The sequence below is a fragment of the Somniosus microcephalus genome, chromosome 17, assembly GCF_052327205.1.
Source record: "Somniosus microcephalus isolate GS21.2 chromosome 17, FLI_Smic_1.0, whole genome shotgun sequence".
NCBI classification, from domain to species: domain Eukaryota; kingdom Metazoa; phylum Chordata; class Chondrichthyes; order Squaliformes; family Somniosidae; genus Somniosus; species Somniosus microcephalus.
The window spans coordinates 12356349-12382220 of NC_141003.1; positions in this window are offsets into that span (position 1 = coordinate 12356349).

A 25872-nucleotide genomic window follows, 5' to 3' on the forward strand; every position below is an offset into this window, starting at 1 on the left:
CTGACCATCCTCTCCAATACAACAACTGACCATCCTCTCCAATACAACAACTGACCATCCTCTCCAATACAATAACTGACCATCCTCTCCAATACAACAACTGACCATCCTCTCCAAAACAACAACCGACCATCCTCCCCAATACAACAACTGACCATCCTCTCCAATACAACAACTGACCATCCTCTCCAATACAACAACTGACCATCCTCCCCAATAAAACAACTGATCATCCTCTCCAATACAACAACTGACCATCCTCTCCAATACAACAACTGACCATCCTCCCCAATACAACAACTGACCATCCTCCCCAATACAACAACCGACCATCCTCTCCAATACAACAACTGACCATCCTCCCCAATACAACAAATGACCATCCTCTCCAATACAACAACTGACCATCCTCTCCAATACAACAACTGATCATCCTCTCCAATACGGCAACTGACCATCCTCCCCAATACAACAACTGACCATCCTGCCCAATACAACAACTGAGAATCCTCCCCAATACAACAACTGACCATCCTCTCCAATACAACAACGGACCATCCTCTCCAATACAACAACCGACCATCCTCTCCAATACAACAACCGACGATCCTCTCCAATACAACAACTCACCATCCTCCCCAATACAACAACTGACCATCCTCTCCAATACAACAACTGACCATCCTCTCCAATACAACAACTGACCATCCTCTCCAATACAACAACTGACCATCCTCTCCAATACAACAACTGACCATCCTCTCCAATACAACAACCAACAATCCTCCCCAATACAACAACTGACCATCCTCTCCAATAAAACAACCGACCATCCTCTCCAATACAACAACCGACCATCCTCTCCAGTAAAACAACCAATCATCCTCCCCAATACAACAATTGTCCATCCTCCCCAATACAACAACTGACCATCCTCTCCAATACAACATCCGACCATCCTCTCCAATACAACAACCAATCATCCTCTCCAATACAACAACCAATCATCCTCCCCAATACAACAACTGACCATCCTCCCCAATACAACAACCGACCATCCTCTCCAATACAACATCCGACCATCCTCTCCAATACAACAACCAATCATCCTCCCCAATACAACAACCAATCATGCTCCCCAATACAGCAACCGACCATCCTCTCCAATACAACAACTGACCATCCTCTCCAATACAACAACTGAGCATCCTCTCCAATACAACAACCGATCATCCTCTCCAATACAACAACCGACCATCCTCTCCAATACAACAACTGACCATCCTCCCCAATACAACAACTGACCATCCTCCCCAATATAACAACCAATCATTCTCTCAAATACAACTGAGCATCCTCTCCAATACAATAACTGACCATCCTCTCCAATACAACAACTGAGCATCCTCTCCAATGAAACAACTGACCATCCTCTCCAATACAAGAAATGACCATCCCCTCCAATACAACAACTGACCATCCTCTCCAATACAACAACCGACCATCCTCCCCAATAAAACAACTGACCATCCTCTCCAATACAACAAACGACCATGCTCTCCAATACAACAACTGAGCATCCTCTCCAATACAACAACTGACCATCCTCTCCATTACAACAACTGACCATCCTCTCCAATACAACAACCGACCATCCTCTCCAATACAACAACTGACCATCCTCTCCAATACAACAACTGACCATCCTCTCCAATACAACAACTGACCATCCTCTCCAATACAACAACTGACCATCCTCTCCAATACAACAACTGACCATCCTCTCCAATACAATAACTGACCATCCTCTCCAATACAACAACTGACCATCCTCTCCAATACAACAACCGACCATCCTCCCCAATACAACAACTGACCATCCTCTCCAATACAACAACTGACCATCCTCTCCAATACAACAACTGACGATCCTCCCCAATACAACAACTGATCATCCTCTCCAATACAACAACTGACCATCCTCTCCAATACAACAACTGACCATCCTCCCCAATACAACAACTGACCATCCTCCCCAATACAACAACCGACCATTCTCTCCAATACAACAACTGACCATCCTCTCCAATAAAACAACTGACCATCCTCCCCAATACAACAACTGACCATCCTCCCCAATACAACAACTGACCATCCTCCCCAATACAACAACTGACCATCCTCTCCAATACAACAACGGACCATCCTCTCCAATACAACAACCGACCATCCTCTCCAATACAACAACCGACCATCCTCTCCAATACAACAACTGACCATCCTCTCCAATACAACAACCGACCATCCTCTCCAATACAACAACCGACCATCCTCTCCAATACAACAACTGACCATCTTCTCCAATACAACAACTGACCATCCTCCCCAATACAACAACTGACCGTCCTCTCCAGTATAACAACTGACCATCCTCCCCAATACAACAACTGACCATCCTCTCCAACACAACAACCGACCATCCTCTCCAATACAACAATTGACCATCCTCTCCAATAAAACAACCAATCATCCTCCCCAATACAACAACTGACCATCCTCTCCAATACAACAACTGACCATCCTCTCCAACACAACAACCGACCATCCTCTCCAACACAACAACTGACCATCCTCTCCAATACAACAACTGACCATCCTCTCCAATACAACAATCGACCATCCTCTCCAATACAACAACCAATCATCCTCTCCAATACAACAACTGACCATCCTCTCCAATGCAACAACTGACCATCCTCTCCAATACAACAACTGACCATCCTCTCCAATACAACAACTGACCATCCTCTCCAATACAACAACTGACCATCCTCTCCAATAGAACAACTGACCATCCTCTCCAAAACAACAACCGACCATTCTCTCCAATACAACAACTGAGCATCCTCTCCAATACAACAACCGATCATCCTCTCCAATACAACAACCGACCATCCTCTCCAATACAACAACTGACCATCCTCCCCAATACAACAACTGACCATCCTCCCCAATATAACAACCAATCATTCTCTCAAATACAACAACTGAGCATCCTCTCCAATACAACAACCGACCATCCTCTCCAATACAACAACTGAGCATCCTCTCCAATTAAACAACTGACCATCCTCTCCAATACAAGAAACGACCATCCTCTCCAATACAACAACTGACCATCCTCTCCAATACAACAACCGACCATCCTCCCCAATAAAACAACTGACCATCCTCTCCAATACAACAAACGACCATCCTCTCCAATACAACAACTGAGCATCCTCTCCAATACAACAACTGACCATGCTCTCCAATACAACAACTGACCATCCTCTCCAATACAACAACCAACCATCCTCCCCAATACAATAACTGACCATCCTCTCCAATAAAACAACTGACCATCCTCTCCAATACAACAACCGACCATCCTCCCCAATACAACATCTGACCATCCTCTCCAATACAACAACTGACCATCCTCTCCAATACAACAACTGACCATCCTCCCCAATACAACAACTGATCATCCTCTCCAATACAACAACTGACCATCCTCTCCAATACAACAACTGACCATCCTCCCCAATACAACAACTGATCATCCTCTCCAATACAACAACTGACCATCCTCCCCAATACAACAACTGACCATCCTCCCCAATACAAAAACTGACCATCCTCTCCAATACAACAACTGACCATCCTCTCCAATACAACAACTGACCATCCTCCCCAATACAACAACTGACCATCCTCTCCAGTATAACAACTGACCATCCTCCCCGATACAACAACTGACCATCCTCTCCAATGCAACAACCAATCATCCTCTCCAATACAACAACTGACCATCCTCTCCAATGCAACAACTGACGATCCTCTCCAATACAACAACTGACCATCCTCTCCAATACAACAACTGACCATCCTCCCCAATACAACAACTGACCATCCTCTCCAGTATAACAACTGACCATCCTCCCCAATACAACAATCGACCATCCTCTCCAATGCAACAACCAATCATCCTCTCCAATACAACAACTGACCATCCTCTCCAATGCAACAACTGACCATCCTCTCCAATACAACAACTGACCATCCTCGCCAATACAACAACTGACCATGCTCTCCAAAGAACAACTGACCATCCTCTCCAATCCAACAACTGACCATCCTCTCCAATACAACAACTGACCATCCTCTCCAATACAACAACTGAGCATCCTCTCCAATGAAACAACTGACCATCCTCCCCAATACAACAACTGACCATCCTCTCCAGTATAACAACTGACCATCCTCCCCAATACAACAATCGACCATCCTCTCCAATACAACAACCAATCATCCTCTCCAATACAACAACTGACCATCCTCTCCAATACAACAACTGACCATCCTCTCCAATACACCAACTGACCATCCTCTCCAATACAACAACTGACCATCCTCTCCAATACAACAACCGACCATCCTCCCCAATACAACAACTGATCATCCTCTCCAATGCAACAACTGAACATCCTCTCCAATACAACAACCGACCATCCTCTCCAATACAAAAACCAATCATCCTCTCCAGTACAACAACTGACCATTCTCTCCAATAAAACAACTGACCATCCTCTCCAATACAACAACTGACCATCCTCTCCAATACAACAACCAATCATCCTCTCCAATACAACAACCAAACATCCTCTCCAATACTACAACCGACCATCCTCCCCAATACAACTGACCATCCTCTCCAATACAACAACTGACCATCCTCTCCAATACAACAACCGTCCATCCTCTCCAATACAACAACTGACCATCCTCCCCAATACAACAACTGACCATTCTCTCCAATACAACAACTGACCATTCTCTCCAATACAACAACTGACCATCCTCTCCAATACAACAACCGACCATCCTCTCCAATTCAACAACTGACCATCCTCTCCAATACAACAACTGACCATCCTCTCCAATACAACAACTGACCATCCTCTCCAATACAACAACTGACCATCCTCCCCAATATAACAACCAATCATTCTCTCCAATACAACAACTGAGCATCCTCTCCAATACAACAACCGACCATCCTCTCCAATACAACAACTGAGCATCCTCTCCAATGAAACAACTGACCATCCTCTCCAATACAACAAACGACCATACTCTCCAATACAACAACTGACCATCCTCTCCAATACAACAACCGACCATCCTCCCCAATAAAACAACTGACCATCCTCTCCAATACAACAAACGACCATCCTCTCCAATACAACAACTGAGCATCCTCTCCAATACAACAACTGACCATCCTCTCCAATACAACAACTGACCATCCTCTCCAATACAACAACCGACCATCCTCCCCAATACAATAACTGACCATCCTCTCCAATACAACAACTGACCATCCTCTCCAATACAACAACCGACCATCCTCCCCAATAAAACAACTGACCATCCTCTCCAATACAACAGCTGACCATCCACTCCAATACAACAACTGACCATCCTCCCCAATACAACAACTGATCATCCTCTCCAATGCAACAACTGACCATCCTCTCCAATACAACAACTGACCATCCTCCCCAATACAACAACTGATCATCCTCTCCAATACAACAACCGACCATCCTCCCCAATACAACAACTGACCATCCTCCCCAATACAACAACCGACCATCCTCTCCAATACAACTGACCATCCTCTCCAATACAACAACTGATCATCCTCTCCAATACAACAACTGACCATCCTCCCCAATACAACAACTGACCATCCTCCCCAATACAACAACTGACCATCCTCCCCAATACAACAACTGACCATCCTCTCCAATACAACAACGGACCATCCTCCCCAATACAACAACCGACCATCCTCTCCAATATAACAACCGACCATCCTCTCCAATACAACAACTGACCATCCTCTCCAATACAACAACCGACCATCCTCTCCAATACAACAACCGACCATCCTCTCCAATGCAACAACTGACCATCCTCTCCAATACAACAACTGACCATCCTCCCCAATACAACAACTGACCATCCTCTCCAATACAACAACCGACCATCCTCTCCAGTATAACAACTGACCATCCTCCCCAATACAACAACTGACCATCCTCCCCAATACAGCAACTGACCATCCTGCCAATACAACAACCGACCATCCTCTCCATACAACAATCAATCATCCTCCCCAGTACAACAACTGACCATCCTCCCCAATACAACAACTGACCATCCTCCCCAATACAACAACTGACCATCCTCCCCAATACAACAACTGACCATCCTCTCCAACACAACAACCGAACATCCTCTCCAATACAACAACTGACCATCCTCTCCAATACAACAACCAATCATCCTCCCCAATACAACAACTGACCATCCTCTCCAATACAACAACTGACCATCCTCTCCAATACAACAACTGAACATCCTCTCCAACACAACAACCGACCATCCTCTCCAATACAACAACTGACCATCCTCTCCAATACAACAACCAATCATCCTCTCCAATACAACAACTGACCATCCTCTCCAATGCAACAACTGACCATCCTCTCCAATACAACAACTGACCATCCTCTCCAATACAACAACTGACCATCCTCTCCAATGCAACAATCGACCATCCTCTCCAATACAACAACTGACCATCCTCTCCAATACAACAACTGACCATCCTCTCCAATACAACAACTGACCAACCTCTCCAATACAACAACCAATCATCCTCTCCAATACAACAACTGACCATCCACTCCAATACAACAACTGACCATCCTCTCCAATACAACAACTGACCATCCTCTCCAATATAACAACTGATCATCCTCTCCAATACAACAACTGACCATCCTCTCCAATACAACAACTAACCATCCTCTCCAATACAACAACCGACCATCCTCCCCAATACAACAACTGACCATCCTCTCCAATACAACAATTGACCATCCTCTCCAATACAACAACCGACCATCCTCTCCAATACAACAACTAACCTTCCTCCCCAATACAACAACTGACCATTCTCTCCAATAGAACAACTGACCATCCTCTCCAATACAACAACTGACCATCCTCTCCAATACAACAACTGACCATCCTCCCCAATACAACAACTGACCATCCTCCCCAATACAACAACTGACCATCCTCTCCAATACAACAACTGACCATCCTCCCCAATACAACAACTGACCATCCTCTCCAATACAACAACTGAGCATCCTCTCCAATACAACAACCGATCATCCTCTCCAATACAACAACCGACCATCCTCTCCAATACAACAACTGACCATCCTCCCCAATACAACAACTGACCATCCTCCCCAATATAACAACCAATCATTCTCTCAAATACAATAACTGAGCATCCTCTCCAATACAACAACCGACCATCCTCTCCAATACAACAACTGAGCATCCTCTCCAATGAAACAACTGACCATCCTCTCCAATACAAGAAACGACCATCCCCTCCAATACAACAACTGACCATCCTCTCCAATACAACAACCGACCATCCTCCCCAATAAAACAACTGACCATCCTCTCCAATACAACAAACGACCATGCTCTCCAATACAACAACTGACCATCCTCTCCAATACAACAACTGACCATCCTCTCCAATACAACAACTGACCATCCTCCCCAATACAACAACTGATCATCCTCTCCAATACAATAACTGACCATCCTCTCCAATACAACAACTGACCATCCTCCCCAATACAACAACTGAGCATCCTCCCCAATACAACAACCGACCATTCTCTCCAATACAACAACTGACCATCCTCTCCAATACAACAACTGACCATCCTCCCCAAAACAACAACTGACCATCCTCCCCAATACAACAACTGACCATCCTCCCCAATACAACAACTGACCATCCTCTCCAATACAACAACGGACCATCCTCTCCAATACAACAACCGACCATCCTCTCCAATACAACAACCGACCATCCTCTCCAATACAACAACTGACCATCCTCTCCAATACAACAACCGACCATCCTCTCCAATACAACAACCGACCATCCTCTCCAATACAACAACTGACCATCTTCTCCAATACAACAACTGACCATCCTCCCCAATACAACAACTGACCGTCCTCTCCAGTATAACAACTGACCATCCTCCCCAATACAACAACTGACCATCCTCTGCAACACAACAACCGACCATCCTCTCCAATACAACAATTGACCATCCTCTCCAATACAACAACCAATCATCCTCCCCAATACAACAACTGACCATCCTCTCCAATACAACAACTGACCAACCTCTCCAACACAACAACCGACCATCCTCTCCAACACAACAACTGACCATCCTCTCCAATACAACAACTGACCATCCTCTCCAATACAACAATCGACCATCCTCTCCAATACAACAACCTATCATCCTCTCCAATACAACAACTGACCATCCTCTCCAATGCAACAACTGACCATCCTCTCCAATACAACAACTGACCATCCTCTCCAATACAACAACTGACCATCCTCTCCAATACAACAACTGACCATCCTCTCCAATACAACAACTGACCATCCTCTCCAATACAACAACCGACCATTCTCTCCAATACAACAACTGAGCATCCTCTCCAATACAACAACCGATCATCCTCTCCAATACAACAACCGACCATCCTCTCCAATACAACAACCGACCATCCTCCCCAATACAACAACTGACCATCCTCCCCAATATAACAACCAATCATTCTCTCAAATACAACAACTGAGCATCCTCTCCAATACAACAACCGACCATCCTCTCCAATACAACAACTGAGCATCCTCTCCAATTAAACAACTGACCATCCTCTCCAATACAAGAAACGACCATCCTCTCCAATACAACAACTGACCATCCTCCCCAATACAACAACTGACCGTCCTCTCCAGTATAACAACTGACCATCCTCCCCAATACAACAACTGACCATCCTCTGCAACACAACAACCGACCATCCTCTCCAATACAACAATTGACCATCCTCTCCAATACAACAACCAATCATCCTCCCCAATACAACAACTGACCATCCTCTCCAATACAACAACTGACCATCCTCTCCAACACAACAACCGACCATCCTCTCCAATACAACAACTGACCATCCTCTCCAATACAACAAGCGACCATCCTCCCCAATACAATAACTGACCATCCTCTCCAATAAAACAACTGACCATCCTCTCCAATACAACAACCGACCATCCTCCCCAATACAACATCTGACCATCCTCTCCAATACAACAACTGACCATCCTCTCCAATACAACAACTGACCATCCTCCCCAATACAACAACTGATCATCCTCTCCAATACAACAACTGACCATCCTCTCCAATACAACAACTGACCATCCTCCCCAATACAACAACTGATCATCCTCTCCAATATAACAACCGACCATCCTCCCCAATACAACAACTGACCATCCTCCCCAATACAAAAACTGACCATCCTCTCCAATACAACAACTGACCATCCTCTCCAATACAACAACTGACCATCCTCCCCAATACAACAACTGACCATCCTCTCCAGTATAACAACTGACCATCCTCCCCAATACAACAACTGACCATCCTCTGCAACACAACAACCGACCATCCTCTCCAATACAACAATTGACCATCCTCTCCAATACAACAACCAATCATCCTCCCCAATACAACAACTGACCATCCTCTCCAATACAACAACTGACCATCCTCTCCAATACAACAACCGACCATCCTCCCCAATACAACAACTGACCATCCTCTCCAATACAACAATTGACCATCCTCTCCAATACAACAACCGACCATCCTCTCCAATACAACAACTAACCTTCCTCCCCAATACAACAACTGACCATTCTCTCCAATAGAACAACTGACCATCCTCTCCAATACAACAACTGACCATCCTCTCCAATACAACAACTGACCATCCTCCCCAATACAACAACTGACCATCCTCCCCAATACAACAACTGACCATCCTCTCCAATACAACAACTGACCATCCTCCCCAATACAACAACTGACCATCCTCTCCAATACAACAACTGAGCATCCTCTCCAATACAACAACCGATCATCCTCTCCAATACAACAACCGACCATCCTCTCCAATACAACAACTGACCATCCTCCCCAATACAACAACTGACCATCCTCCCCAATATAACAACCAATCATTCTCTCAAATACAACAACTGAGCATCCTCTCCAATACAACAACCGACCATCCTCTCCAATACAACAACTGAGCATCCTCTCCAATGAAACAACTGACCATCCTCTCCAATACAAGAAACGACCATCCCCTCCAATACAACAACTGACCATCCTCTCCAATACAACAACCGACCATCCTCCCCAATAAAACAACTGACCATCCTCTCCAATACAACAAACGACCATGCTCTCCAATACAACAACTGACCATCCTCTCCAATACAACAACTGACCATCCTCTCCAATACAACAACTGACCATCCTCCCCAATACAACAACTGATCATCCTCTCCAATACAATAACTGACCATCCTCTCCAATACAACAACTGACCATCCTCCCCAATACAACAACTGAGCATCCTCCCCAATACAACAACCGACCATTCTCTCCAATACAACAACTGACCATCCTCTCCAATACAACAACTGACCATCCTCCCCAAAACAACAACTGACCATCCTCCCCAATACAACAACTGACCATCCTCCCCAATACAACAACTGACCATCCTCTCCAATACAACAACGGACCATCCTCTCCAATACAACAACCGACCATCCTCTCCAATACAACAACCGACCATCCTCTCCAATACAACAACTGACCATCCTCTCCAATACAACAACCGACCATCCTCTCCAATACAACAACCGACCATCCTCTCCAATACAACAACTGACCATCTTCTCCAATACAACAACTGACCATCCTCCCCAATACAACAACTGACCGTCCTCTCCAGTATAACAACTGACCATCCTCCCCAATACAACAACTGACCATCCTCTGCAACACAACAACCGACCATCCTCTCCAATACAACAATTGACCATCCTCTCCAATACAACAACCAATCATCCTCCCCAATACAACAACTGACCATCCTCTCCAATACAACAACTGACCATCCTCTCCAACACAACAACCGACCATCCTCTCCAACACAACAACTGACCATCCTCTCCAGTACAACAACTGACCATCCTCTCCAATACAACAATCGACCATCCTCTCCAATACAACAACCTATCATCCTCTCCAATACAACAACTGACCATCCTCTCCAATGCAACAACTGACCATCCTCTCCAATACAACAACTGACCATCCTCTCCAATACAACAACTGACCATCCTCTCCAATACAACAACTGACCATCCTCTCCAATACAACAACTGACCATCCTCTCCAATACAACAACCGACCATTCTCTCCAATACAACAACTGAGCATCCTCTCCAATACAACAACCGATCATCCTCTCCAATACAACAACCGACCATCCTCTCCAATACAACAACCGACCATCCTCCCCAATACAACAACTGACCATCCTCCCCAATATAACAACCAATCATTCTCTCAAATACAACAACTGAGCATCCTCTCCAATACAACAACCGACCATCCTCTCCAATACAACAACTGAGCATCCTCTCCAATTAAACAACTGACCATCCTCTCCAATACAAGAAACGACCATCCTCTCCAATACAACAACTGACCATCCTCCCCAATACAACAACTGACCGTCCTCTCCAGTATAACAACTGACCATCCTCCCCAATACAACAACTGACCATCCTCTGCAACACAACAACCGACCATCCTCTCCAATACAACAATTGACCATCCTCTCCAATACAACAACCAATCATCCTCCCCAATACAACAACTGACCATCCTCTCCAATACAACAACTGACCATCCTCTCCAACACAACAACCGACCATCCTCTCCAATACAACAACTGACCATCCTCTCCAATACAACAAGCGACCATCCTCCCCAATACAATAACTGACCATCCTCTCCAATAAAACAACTGACCATCCTCTCCAATACAACAACCGACCATCCTCCCCAATACAACATCTGACCATCCTCTCCAATACAACAACTGACCATCCTCTCCAATACAACAACTGACCATCCTCCCCAATACAACAACTGATCATCCTCTCCAATACAACAACTGACCATCCTCTCCAATACAACAACTGACCATCCTCCCCAATACAACAACTGATCATCCTCTCCAATATAACAACCGACCATCCTCCCCAATACAACAACTGACCATCCTCCCCAATACAAAAACTGACCATCCTCTCCAATACAACAACTGACCATCCTCTCCAATACAACAACTGACCATCCTCCCCAATACAACAACTGACCATCCTCTCCAGTATAACAACTGACCATCCTCCCCAATACAACAACTGACCATCCTCTGCAACACAACAACCGACCATCCTCTCCAATACAACAATTGACCATCCTCTCCAATACAACAACCAATCATCCTCCCCAATACAACAACTGACCATCCTCTCCAATACAACAACTGACCATCCTCTCCAACACAACAACCGACCATCCTCTCCAACACAACAACTGACCATCCTCTCCAATACAACAACTGACCATCCTCTCCAATACAACAATCGACCATCCTCTCCAATACAACAACCTATCATCCTCTCCAATACAACAACTGACCATCCTCTCCAATGCAACAACTGACCATCCTCTCCAATACAACAACTGACCATCCTCTCCAATACAACAACTGACCATCCTCTCCAATACAACAACTGACCATCCTCTCCAATACAACAACTGACCATCCTCTCCAATACAACAACCGACCATTCTCTCCAATACAACAACTGAGCATCCTCTCCAATACAACAACCGATCATCCTCTCCAATACAACAACCGACCATCCTCTCCAATACAACAACCGACCATCCTCCCCAATACAACAACTGACCATCCTCCCCAATATAACAACCAATCATTCTCTCAAATACAACAACTGAGCATCCTCTCCAATACAACAACCGACCATCCTCTCCAATACAACAACTGAGCATCCTCTCCAATTAAACAACTGACCATCCTCTCCAATACAAGAAACGACCATCCTCTCCAATACAACAACTGACCATCCTCCCCAATACAACAACTGACCGTCCTCTCCAGTATAACAACTGACCATCCTCCCCAATACAACAACTGACCATCCTCTGCAACACAACAACCGACCATCCTCTCCAATACAACAATTGACCATCCTCTCCAATACAACAACCAATCATCCTCCCCAATACAACAACTGACCATCCTCTCCAATACAACAACTGACCATCCTCTCCAACACAACAACCGACCATCCTCTCCAATACAACAACTGACCATCCTCTCCAATACAACAAGCGACCATCCTCCCCAATACAATAACTGACCATCCTCTCCAATAAAACAACTGACCATCCTCTCCAATACAACAACCGACCATCCTCCCCAATACAACATCTGACCATCCTCTCCAATACAACAACTGACCATCCTCTCCAATACAACAACTGACCATCCTCCCCAATACAACAACTGATCATCCTCTCCAATACAACAACTGACCATCCTCTCCAATACAACAACTGACCATCCTCCCCAATACAACAACTGATCATCCTCTCCAATATAACAACCGACCATCCTCCCCAATACAACAACTGACCATCCTCCCCAATACAAAAACTGACCATCCTCTCCAATACAACAACTGACCATCCTCTCCAATACAACAACTGACCATCCTCCCCAATACAACAAGTGACCATCCTCTCCAGTATAACAACTGACCATCCTCCCCAATACAACAACTGACCATCCTCTCCAATACAACAACCAATCATCCTCTCCAATACAACAACTGACCATCCTCTCCAATGCAACAACTGACGATCCTCTCCAATACAACAACTGACCATCCTCTCCAATACAACAACTGACCATCCTCCATAATACAACAACTGACCATCCTCTCCAGTATAACAACTGACCATCCTCCCCAATACAACAATCGACCATCCTCTCCAATACAACAACCAATCATCCTCTCCAATACAACAACTGACCATCCTCTCCAATGCAACAACTGACCATCCTCTCCAATACAACAACTGACCATCCTCGCCAATACAACAACTGACCATCCTCTCCAAAGAACAACTGACCATCCTCTCCAATCCAACAACTGACCATCCTCTCCAATACAACAACTGACCATCCTCTCCAATACAACAACTGAGCATCCTCTCCAATGAAACAACTGACCATCCTCCCCAATACAACAACTGACCATCCTCTCCAGTATAACAACTGACCATCCTCCCCAATACAACAATCGACCATCCTCTCCAATACAACAACCAATCATCCTCTCCAATACAACAACTGACCATCCTCTCCAATACAACAACAGACCATCCTCTCCAATACAACAACTGACCATCCTCTCCAATACAACAACTGACCATCCTCTCCAATACAACAACCGACCATCCTCCCCAATACAACAACTGATCATCCTCTCCAATGCAACAACTGAACATCCTCTCCAATACAACAACCGACCATCCTCTCCAATACAAAAACCAATCATCCTCTCCAGTACAACAACTGACCATTCTCTCCAATAAAACAACTGACCATCCTCTCCAATACAACAACTGACCATCCTCTCCAATACAACAACCAATCATCCTCTCCAATACAACAACCAATCTTCCTCTCCAATACTACAACCGACCATCCTCCCCAATACAACTGACCATCCTCTCCAATACAACAACTGACCATCCTCTCCAATACAACAACCGTCCATCCTCTCCAATACAACAACTGACCATCCTCCCCAATACAACAACTGACCATTCTCTCCAATACAACAACTGACCATTCTCTCCAATACAACAACTGAGCATCCTCTCCAATACAACAACCGACCATCCTCTCCAATTCAACAACTGACCATCCTCTCCAATACAACAACTGACCATCCTCTCCAATACAACAACTGACCATCCTCTCCAATACAACAACTGACCATCCTCCCCAATATAACAACCAATCATTCTCTCCAATACAACAACTGAGCATCCTCTCCAATACAACAACCGACCATCCTCTCCAATACAACAACTGAGCATCCTCTCCAATGAAACAACTGACCATCCTCTCCAATACAACAAACGACCATCCTCTCCAATACAACAACTGACCATCCTCTCCAATACAACACCCGACCATCCTCCCCAATAAAACAACTGACCATCCTCTCCAATACAACAAACGACCATCCTCTCCAATACAACAACTGAGCATCCTCTCCAATACAACAACTGACCATCCTCTCCAATACAACAACTGACCATCCTCTCCAATACAACAACCGACCATCCTCCCCAATACAATAACTGACCATCCTCTCCAATACAACAACTGACCATCCTCTCCAATACAACAACCGACCATCCTCCCCAATAAAACAACTGACCATCCTCTCCAATACAACAGCTGACCATCCAATCCAATACAACAACTGACCATCCTCCCCAATACAACAACTGATCATCCTCTCCAATGCAACAACTGACCATCCTCTCCAATACAACAACTGACCATCCTCCCCAATACAACAACTGATCATCCTCTCCAATACAACAACCGACCATCCTCCCCAATACAACAACTGACCATCCTCCCCAATACAACAACCGACCATCCTCTCCAATACAACTGACCATCCTCTCCAATACAACAACTGATCACCCTCTCCAATACAACAACTGACCATCCTCCCCAATACAACAACTGACCATCCTCCCCAATACAACAACTGACCATCCTCCCCAATACAACAACTGACCATCCTCTCCAATACAACAATGGACCATCCTCCCCAATACAACAACCGACCATCCTCTCCAATATAACAACCGACCATCCTCTCCAATACAACAACTGACCATCCTCTCCAATACAACAACCGACCATCCTCTCCAATACAACAACCGACCATCCTCTCCAATGCAACAACTGACCATCCTCTCCAATACAACAACTGACCATCCTCCCCAATACAACAACTGACCATCCTCTCCAATACAACAACCGACCATCCTCTCCAGTATAACAACTGACCATCCTCCCCAATACAACAACTGACCATCCTCCCCAATACAACAACTGACCATCCTGCCAATACAACAACCGACCATCCTCTCCATACAACAACCAATCATCCTCCCCAATACAACAACTGACCATCCTCCCCAATACAACAACTGACCATCCTCCCCAATACAACAACTGACCATCCTCCCCAATACAACAACTGACCATCCTCTCCAACACAACAACCGAACATCCTCTCCAATACAACAACCAATCATCCTCCCCAATACAACAACTGACCATCCTCTCCAATACAACAACTGACCATCCTCTCCAATACAACAACTGAACATCCTCTCCAACACAACAACCGACCATCCTCTCCAATACAACAACTGACCATCCTCTCCAATACAACAACCAATCATCCTCTCCAATACAACAACTGACCATCCTCTCCAATGCAACAACTGACCATCCTCTCCAATACAACAACTGACCATCCTCTCCAATACAACAACTGACCATCCTCTCCAATGCAACAATCGACCATCCTCTCCAATACAACAACTGACCATCCTCTCCAATACAACAACTGACCATCCTCTCCAATACAATAACTGACCAACCTCTCCAATACAACAACCAATCATCCTCTCCAATACAACAACTGACCATCCACTCCAATACAACAACTGACCATCCTCTCCAATACAACAACTGACCATCCTCTCCAATATAACAACTGATCATCCTCTCCAATACAACAACTGACCATCCACTCCAATACAACAACTGACCATCCTCTCCAATACAACAACCGACCATCCTCCCCAATACAACAACTGACCATCCTCTCCAATACAACAACTGACCATCCTCTCCAATACAACAACCGACCATCCTCTCCAATACAACAACTAACCTTCCTCCCCAATACAACAACTGACCATTCTCTCCAATACAACAACTGACCATCCTCTCCAATACAACAACTGACCATCCTCTCCAATACAACAACTGACCATCCTCTCCAATACAACAACCGAACATCCTCTCGAATACAACAACCAATCATCCTCCCCAATACAACAACTGACCATCCTCTCCAATACAACAACCGACCATCCTCCCCAATACAACAACTGACCATCCTCTCCAATACAACAACTGACCATCCTCTCCAATACAACAACTGACCATCCTCTCCAATACAACAACTGACCATCCTCCCCAATACAACAACCGACCATCCTCTCCAATAAAACAACCAATCATCCTCCCCAATACAACAGCTGACCATCCTCCCCAATACAACAACCGACGATCCTCTCCAATACAACAACCAATCATCCTCCCCAATACAACAACCGACCATCCTCCCCAATACAACAACTGACCATCCTCTCCAATACAACAATCGACCATCCTCTCCAATACAACAACTGACCATCCTCTCCAATACAACAACTGACCATCCTCCCCAATACAACAGCTGAACATCCTCTCCAATACAACAACTGACCATCATCTCCAATACAACAACAGACCATCCTCTCCAATACAACAACTGACCATCCTCCCCAATATAACAACCAATCATTCTCTCCAATACAACAACTGAGCATCCTCTCCAATACAACAACTGACCATCCTCCCCATACAACAACTGACCATCCTGCCCAATACAACAACTGACCATCCTCTCCAATACAACAACTGACCATCCTCCCCAATACAACAACTGACCATCCTCTCCAATACAACAGCCGACCATCCTCTCCAATACAACAACCAATCATCCTCCCCAATACAACAACCAATCATCCTCCCCAATACAACAACTGACCATCCTCTCCAATAAAACAACCGACCATCCTCTCCAATACAACAACTGACCATCCTCTCCAATACAACAACTGACCACCCTCTCCAATACAACAACTGACCATCCTCTCCAATACAACAACAGACCATCCTCTCCAATACAACACCTGACCATCCTCCCCAATACAACAACCGACCATCCTCTCCAATACAACAACCGACCATCCTCCCCAATACAACAACTGACCATCCTCTCCAATACAACAATCGACCATCCTCCCCAATACAACAACTGACCATCCTCCCCAATACAACAACTGACCATCTTCTCCAATACAACAACAGACCATCCTCCCCAATACAACAACTGAACATCCTCTCCAATACAACAACTGACCATCCTCTCCAATACAACAACTGACCATCCTCCCCAATACAACAACTGACCATCCTCCCCAATACATCAACTGACCATCCTCTCCAATACAACAACTGACCATCCTCCCCAATACAACAACTGACCATCCTCTCCAACACAACAACTGAGCATCCTCTCCAATACAACAACCGATCATCCTCTCCAATACAACAACCGACCATCCTCTCCAATACAACAACTGACCATCCTCCCCAATACAACAACTGACCATCCTCCCCAATATAACAACCAATCATTCTCTCAAATACAACAACTGAGCATCCTCTCCAATACAACAACCGACCATCCTCTCCAATACAACAACTGAGCATCCTCTCCAATGAAACAACTGACCATCCTCTCCAATACAAGAAACGACCATCCTCTCCAATACAACAACTGACCATCCTCTCCAATACAACAACCGACCATCCTCCCCAATAAAACAACTGACCATCCTCTCCAATACAACAAACGACCATCCTCTCCAATACAACAGCTGAGCATCCTCTCCAATACAACAACTGACCATCCTCTCCAATACAACAACTGACCATCCTCTCCAATACAACAACCGACCATCCTCCCCAATACAATAACTGACCATCTTCTCCAATACAACAACTGACCATCCTCTCCAATACAACAACCGACCATCCTCCCCAATACAACAACTGACCATCCTCTCCAATACAGCAACTGACCATCATCTCCAATACAACAACTGACCATCCTCCCCAATACAACAACTGATCATCCTCTCCAATACAACAACTGACCATCCTCTCCAATACAACAACTGACCAACCTCTCCAATACAACAACTGATCATCCTCTCCAATATAACAACCGACCATCCTCCCCAATACAACAACTGACCATCCTCCTCAATACAACAACTGACCATCCTCTCCAACACAACAACTGACCATCCTCTCCAATACAACAACTGATCATCCTCTCCAATACAACAACTGACCATCCTCCCCAATACAACAACTGACCATCCTCCCCAATACAACAACTGACCATACTCCCCAATACAACAACTGACCATCCTCTCCAATACAACAACGGACCATCCTCTCCAATACAACAACCGACCATCCTCTCCAATACAACAACCGACCATCCTCTCCAATACAACAACTGACCATCCTCTCCAATACAACAACCGACCATCCTCTCCAATACAACAACCGACAATCCTCTCCAATACAACAACTGACCATCCTCTCCAATACAACAACTGACCATCCTCCCCAATACAACAACTGACCATCCTCTCCAGTATAACAACTGACCATCCTCCCCAATACAACAACTGACCATCCTCTCCAACACAACAACCAACCATCCTCTCCAATACAACAACTGACCATCCTCTCCAATACAACAACCAATCATCCTCCCCAATACAACAACTGACCATCCTCTCCAATACAACAACTGACTATCCTCTCCAATACAACAACTGACCATCCTCTCCAACACAACAACCGACCATCCTCTCCAATACAACAACTGACCATCCTCTCCAATACAACAACCGACCATCCTCTCCAATACAACAATCGACCATCCTCTCCAATACAACAACCAATCATCCTCTCCAATACAACAACTGACCATCCTCTCCAATGCAACAACTGACCGTCCTCTCCAATACAACAACTGACCATCCTCTCCAATAAAACAGCTGACCATCCTCTCCAATGCAACAACTGACCATCCTCTCCAATACAACAACTGACCATCCTCTCCAATACAACAACCGACCATCCTCCCCAAAACAACAACTGACCATCCTCTCCAATACAACAACTGACCATCCTCTCCAATACAACAACCGACCATCCTCTCCAATACAACAACCAATCATCCTCTCCAGTACAACAACTGACCATTCTCTCCAATACAACAACTGACCATACTCTCCAATACAACAACTGACCATCCTCTCCAATAAACAACCAATCATCCTCTCCAATACAACAACCAACCATCCTCTCCAATACAACAACCAATCATCCTCTCCAATACTGCAACCGACCATCCTCCCCAATACAACAACTGACCATCCTCTCCAATACAACAACCGACCATCCTCTCCAATACAACAACCAATCATCCTCTCCAGTACAACAACTGACCATTCTCTCCAATACAACAACTGACCATACTCTCCAATACAACAACTGACCATCCTCTCCAATAAACAACCAATCATCCTCTCCAATACAACAACCGACCATCCTCTCCAATACAACAACCAATCATCCTCTCCAATACTGCAACCGACCATCCTCCCCAATACAACAACTGACCATCCTCTCCAATATAACAACTGACCATCCTCTCCAATACAACAACTGACCATCCTCTCCAATGCAACAATCGACCATCCTCTCCAATACAACAACTGACCATCCTCTCCAATACAACAACTGACCATCCTCTCCAATACAACAACTGACCAACCTCTCCAATACAACAACCAATCATCCTCTCCAATACAACAACTGACCATCCACTCCAATACAACAACTGACCATCCTCTCCAATACAACAACTGACCATCCTCTCCAATATAACAACTGATCATCCTCTCCAATACAACAACTGACCATCCACTCCAATACAACAACTGACCATCCTCTCCAATACAACAACCGACCATCCTCCCCAATACAACAACTGACCATCCTCTCCAATACAACAACTGACCATCCTCTCCAATACAACAACCGACCATCCTCTCCAATACAACAACTAACCTTCCTCCCCAATACAACAACTGACCATTTTCTCCAATACAACAACTGACCATCCTCTCCAATACAACAACTGACCATCCTCTCCAATACAACAACCGACCATCCTCTCCAATACAACAACCGAACATCCTCTCGAATACAACAACCAATCATCCTCCCCAATACAACAACTGACCATCCTCTCCAATACAACAACCGACCATCCTCCCCAATACAACAACTGACCATCCTCTCCAATACAACAACTGACCATCCTCTCCAATACAACAACTGACCATCCTCTCCAATACAACAACTGACCATCCTCCCCAATACAACAACCGACCATCCTCTCCAATAAAACAACCAATCATCCTCCCCAATACAACAGCTGACCATCCTCCCCAATACAACAACCGACGATCCTCTCCAATACAACAACCAATCATCCTCCCCAATACAACAACCGACCATCCTCCCCAATACAACAACTGACCATCCTCTCCAATACAACAATCGACCATCCTCTCCAATACAACAACTGACCATCCTCTCCAATACAACAACTGACCATCCTCCCCAATACAACAGCTGAACATCCTCTCCAATACAACAACTGACCATCCTCTCCAATACAACAACAGACCATCCTCTCCAATACAACAACTGACCATCCTCCCCAATATAACAACCAATCATTCTCTCCAATACAACAACTGAGCATCCTCTCCAATACAACAACTGACCATCCTCCCCATACAACAACTGACCATCCTGCCCAATACAACAACTGACCATCCTCTCCAATACAACAACTGACCATCCTCCCCAATACAACAACTGACCATCCTCTCCAATACAACAGCCGACCATCCTCTCCAATACAACAACCAATCATCCTCCCCAATACAACAACCAATCATCCTCCCCAATACAACAACTGACCATCCTCTCCAATACAACAACCGACCATCCTCTCCAATACAACAACTGACCATCCTCCCCAATACAACAACTGACCACCCTCTCCAATACAACAACTGACCATCCTCTCCAATACAACAACAGACCATCCTCTCCAATACAACACCTGACCATCCTCCCCAATACAACAACCGACCATCCTCTCCAATACAACAACCGACCATCCTCCCCAATACAACAACTGACCATCCTCTCCAATACAACAATCGACCATCCTCCCCAATACAACAACTGACCATCCTCCCCAATACAACAACTGACCATCTTCTCCAATACAACAACAGACCATCCTCCCCAATACAACAACTGAACATCCTCTCCAATACAACAACTGACCATCCTCTCCAATACAACAACTGACCATCCTCCCCAATACAACAACTGACCATCCTCCCCAATACAACAACTGACCATCCTCTCCAATACAACAACTGACCATCCTCCCCAATACAACAACTGACCATCCTCTCCAACACAACAACTGAGCATCCTCTCCAATACAACAACCGATCATCCTCTCCAATACAACAACCGACCATCCTCTCCAATACAACAACTGACCATCCTCCCCAATACAACAACTGACCATCCTCCCCAATATAACAACCAATCATTCTCTCAAATACAACAACTGAGCATCCTCTCCAATACAACAACCGACCATCCTCTCCAATACAACAACTGAGCATCCTCTCCAATGAAACAACTGACCATCCTCTCCAATACAAGAAACGACCATCCTCTCCAATACAACAACTGACCATCCTCTCCAATACAACAACCGACCATCCTCCCCAATAAAACAACTGACCATCCTCTCCAATACAACAAACGACCATCCTCTCCAATACAACAGCTGAGCATCCTCTCCAATACAACAACTGACCATCCTCTCCAATACAACAACTGACCATCCTCTCCAATACAACAACCGACCATCCTCCCCAATACAATAACTGACCATCTTCTCCAATACAACAACTGACCATCCTCTCCAATACAACAACCGACCATCCTCCCCAATACAACAACTGACCATCCTCTCCAATACAGCAACTGACCATCATCTCCAATACAACAACTGACCATCCTCCCCAATACAACAACTGATCATCCTCTCCAATACAACAACTGACCATCCTCTCCAATACAACAACTGACCAACCTCTCCAATACAACAACTGATCATCCTCTCCAATATAACAACCGACCATCCTCCCCAATACAACAACTGACCATCCTCCTCAATACAACAACTGACCATCCTCTCCAACACAACAACTGACCATCCTCTCCAATACAACAACTGATCATCCTCTCCAATACAACAACTGACCATCCTCCCCAATACAACAACTGACCATCCTCCCCAATACAACAACTGACCATACTCCCCAATACAACAACTGACCATCCTCTCCAATACAACAACGGACCATCCTCTCCAATACAACAACCGACCATCCTCTCCAATACAACAACCGACCATCCTCTCGAATACAACAACTGACCATCCTCTCCAATACAACAACCGACCATCCTCTCCAATACAACAACCGACCATCCTCTCCAATACAACAACTGACCATCCTCTCCAATACAACAACTGACCATCCTCCCCAATACAACAACTGACCATCCTCTCCAGTATAACAACTGACCATCCTCCCCAATACAACAACTGACCATCCTCTCCAACACAACAACCAACCATCCTCTCCAATACAACAACTGACCATCCTCTCCAATACAACAACCAATCATCCTCCCCAATACAACAACTGACCATCCTCTCCAATACAACAACTGACTATCCTCTCCAATACAACAACTGACCATCCTCTCCAACACAACAACCGACCATCCTCTCCAATACAACAACTGACCATCCTCTCCAATACAACAACCGACCATCCTCTCCAATACAACAATCGACCATCCTCTCCAATACAACAACCAATCATCCTCTCCAATACAACAACTGACCATCCTCTCCAATGCAACAACTGACCATCCTCTCCAATACAACAACTGACCATCCTCTCCAATACAACAGCTGACCATCCTCTCCAATGCAACAACTGACCATCCTCTCCAATACAACAACTGACCATCCTCTCCAATACAACAACCGACCATCCTCCCCAATACAACAACTGACCATCCTCTCCAATACAACAACTGACCATCCTCTCCAATACAACAACCGACCATCCTCCCCAATACAACAACCAATCATCCTCTCCAGTACAACAACTGACCATTCTCTCCAATACAACAACTGACCATACTCTCCAATACAACAACTGACCATCCTCTCCAATAAACAACCAATCATCCTCTCCAATACAACAACCAACCATCCTCTCCAATACTGCAACCGACCATCCTCCCCAATACAACAACTGACCATCCTCTCCAATATAACAACTGACCATCCTCTCCAATACAACAACCGACCATCCTCTCCAATACAACAACTGACCATCCTCCCCAATACAACAACTGACCATTCTCTCCAATACAACAACTTACCATTCTCTCCAATACAACAACTGACCATCCTCTCCAATACAACAACCGACCATCCTCTCCAATACAACTGACCATCCTCTCCAATACAAAAACTGACCATCCTCTCCAATACAACAACTGACCATCCTCTCCAATACAACAACTGACCATCCTCCCCTATACAACAACTGACCATCCTGTCCAATACAACAACTGACGATCCTCTCTATTACAACAACCGAACATCCTCTCCAATACAACAACCAATCATCCTCCCCAATACAACAACTGACCATTCTCTCCAATACAACAACCGACCATCCTCCCCAATACAACAACTGACCATCCTCTCCAATACAACAACTGACCATCCTCTCCAATACAACAACTGACCATCCTCTCCAATACAACAACTGACCATCCTCCCCAATACAACAACCGACCATCCTCTCCAATAAAACAACCAATCATCCTCCCCAATACAACAACTGACCATCCTCCACAATACAACAACCGACAATCCTCTCCAATACAACAACCAATCATCCTCCCCAATACAACAACCGACCATCCTCCCCAATACAACAACTGACCATCCTCTCCAATACAACAACCGACCATCCTCTCCAATACAACAACTGACCATCCTCTCCAATACAACATCTGACCATCCTCCCCAATACAACAGCTGAACATCCTCTAAAATACAACAACTGACCATCCTCTCCAATACAACAACAGACCATCCTCTCCAATACAACAACTGACCATCCTCCCCAATATAACAACCAATCATTCTCTCCAATACAACAACTGAGCATCCTCTCCAATACAACAACTGACCATCCTCCCCATACAACAACTGACCATCCTGCCCAATACAACAACTGACCATCCTCTCCAATACAACAACTCACCATCCTCCCCAATACAACAACTGACCATCCTCTCCAATACAACAGCCGACCATCCTCTCCAATACAACAACTGACCATCCTCCTGAATACAACAACTGACCATCCTCCCCAATACAACAACCGACCATCCTCTCCAATACAACAACCAATCATCCTCCCCAATACAACAATT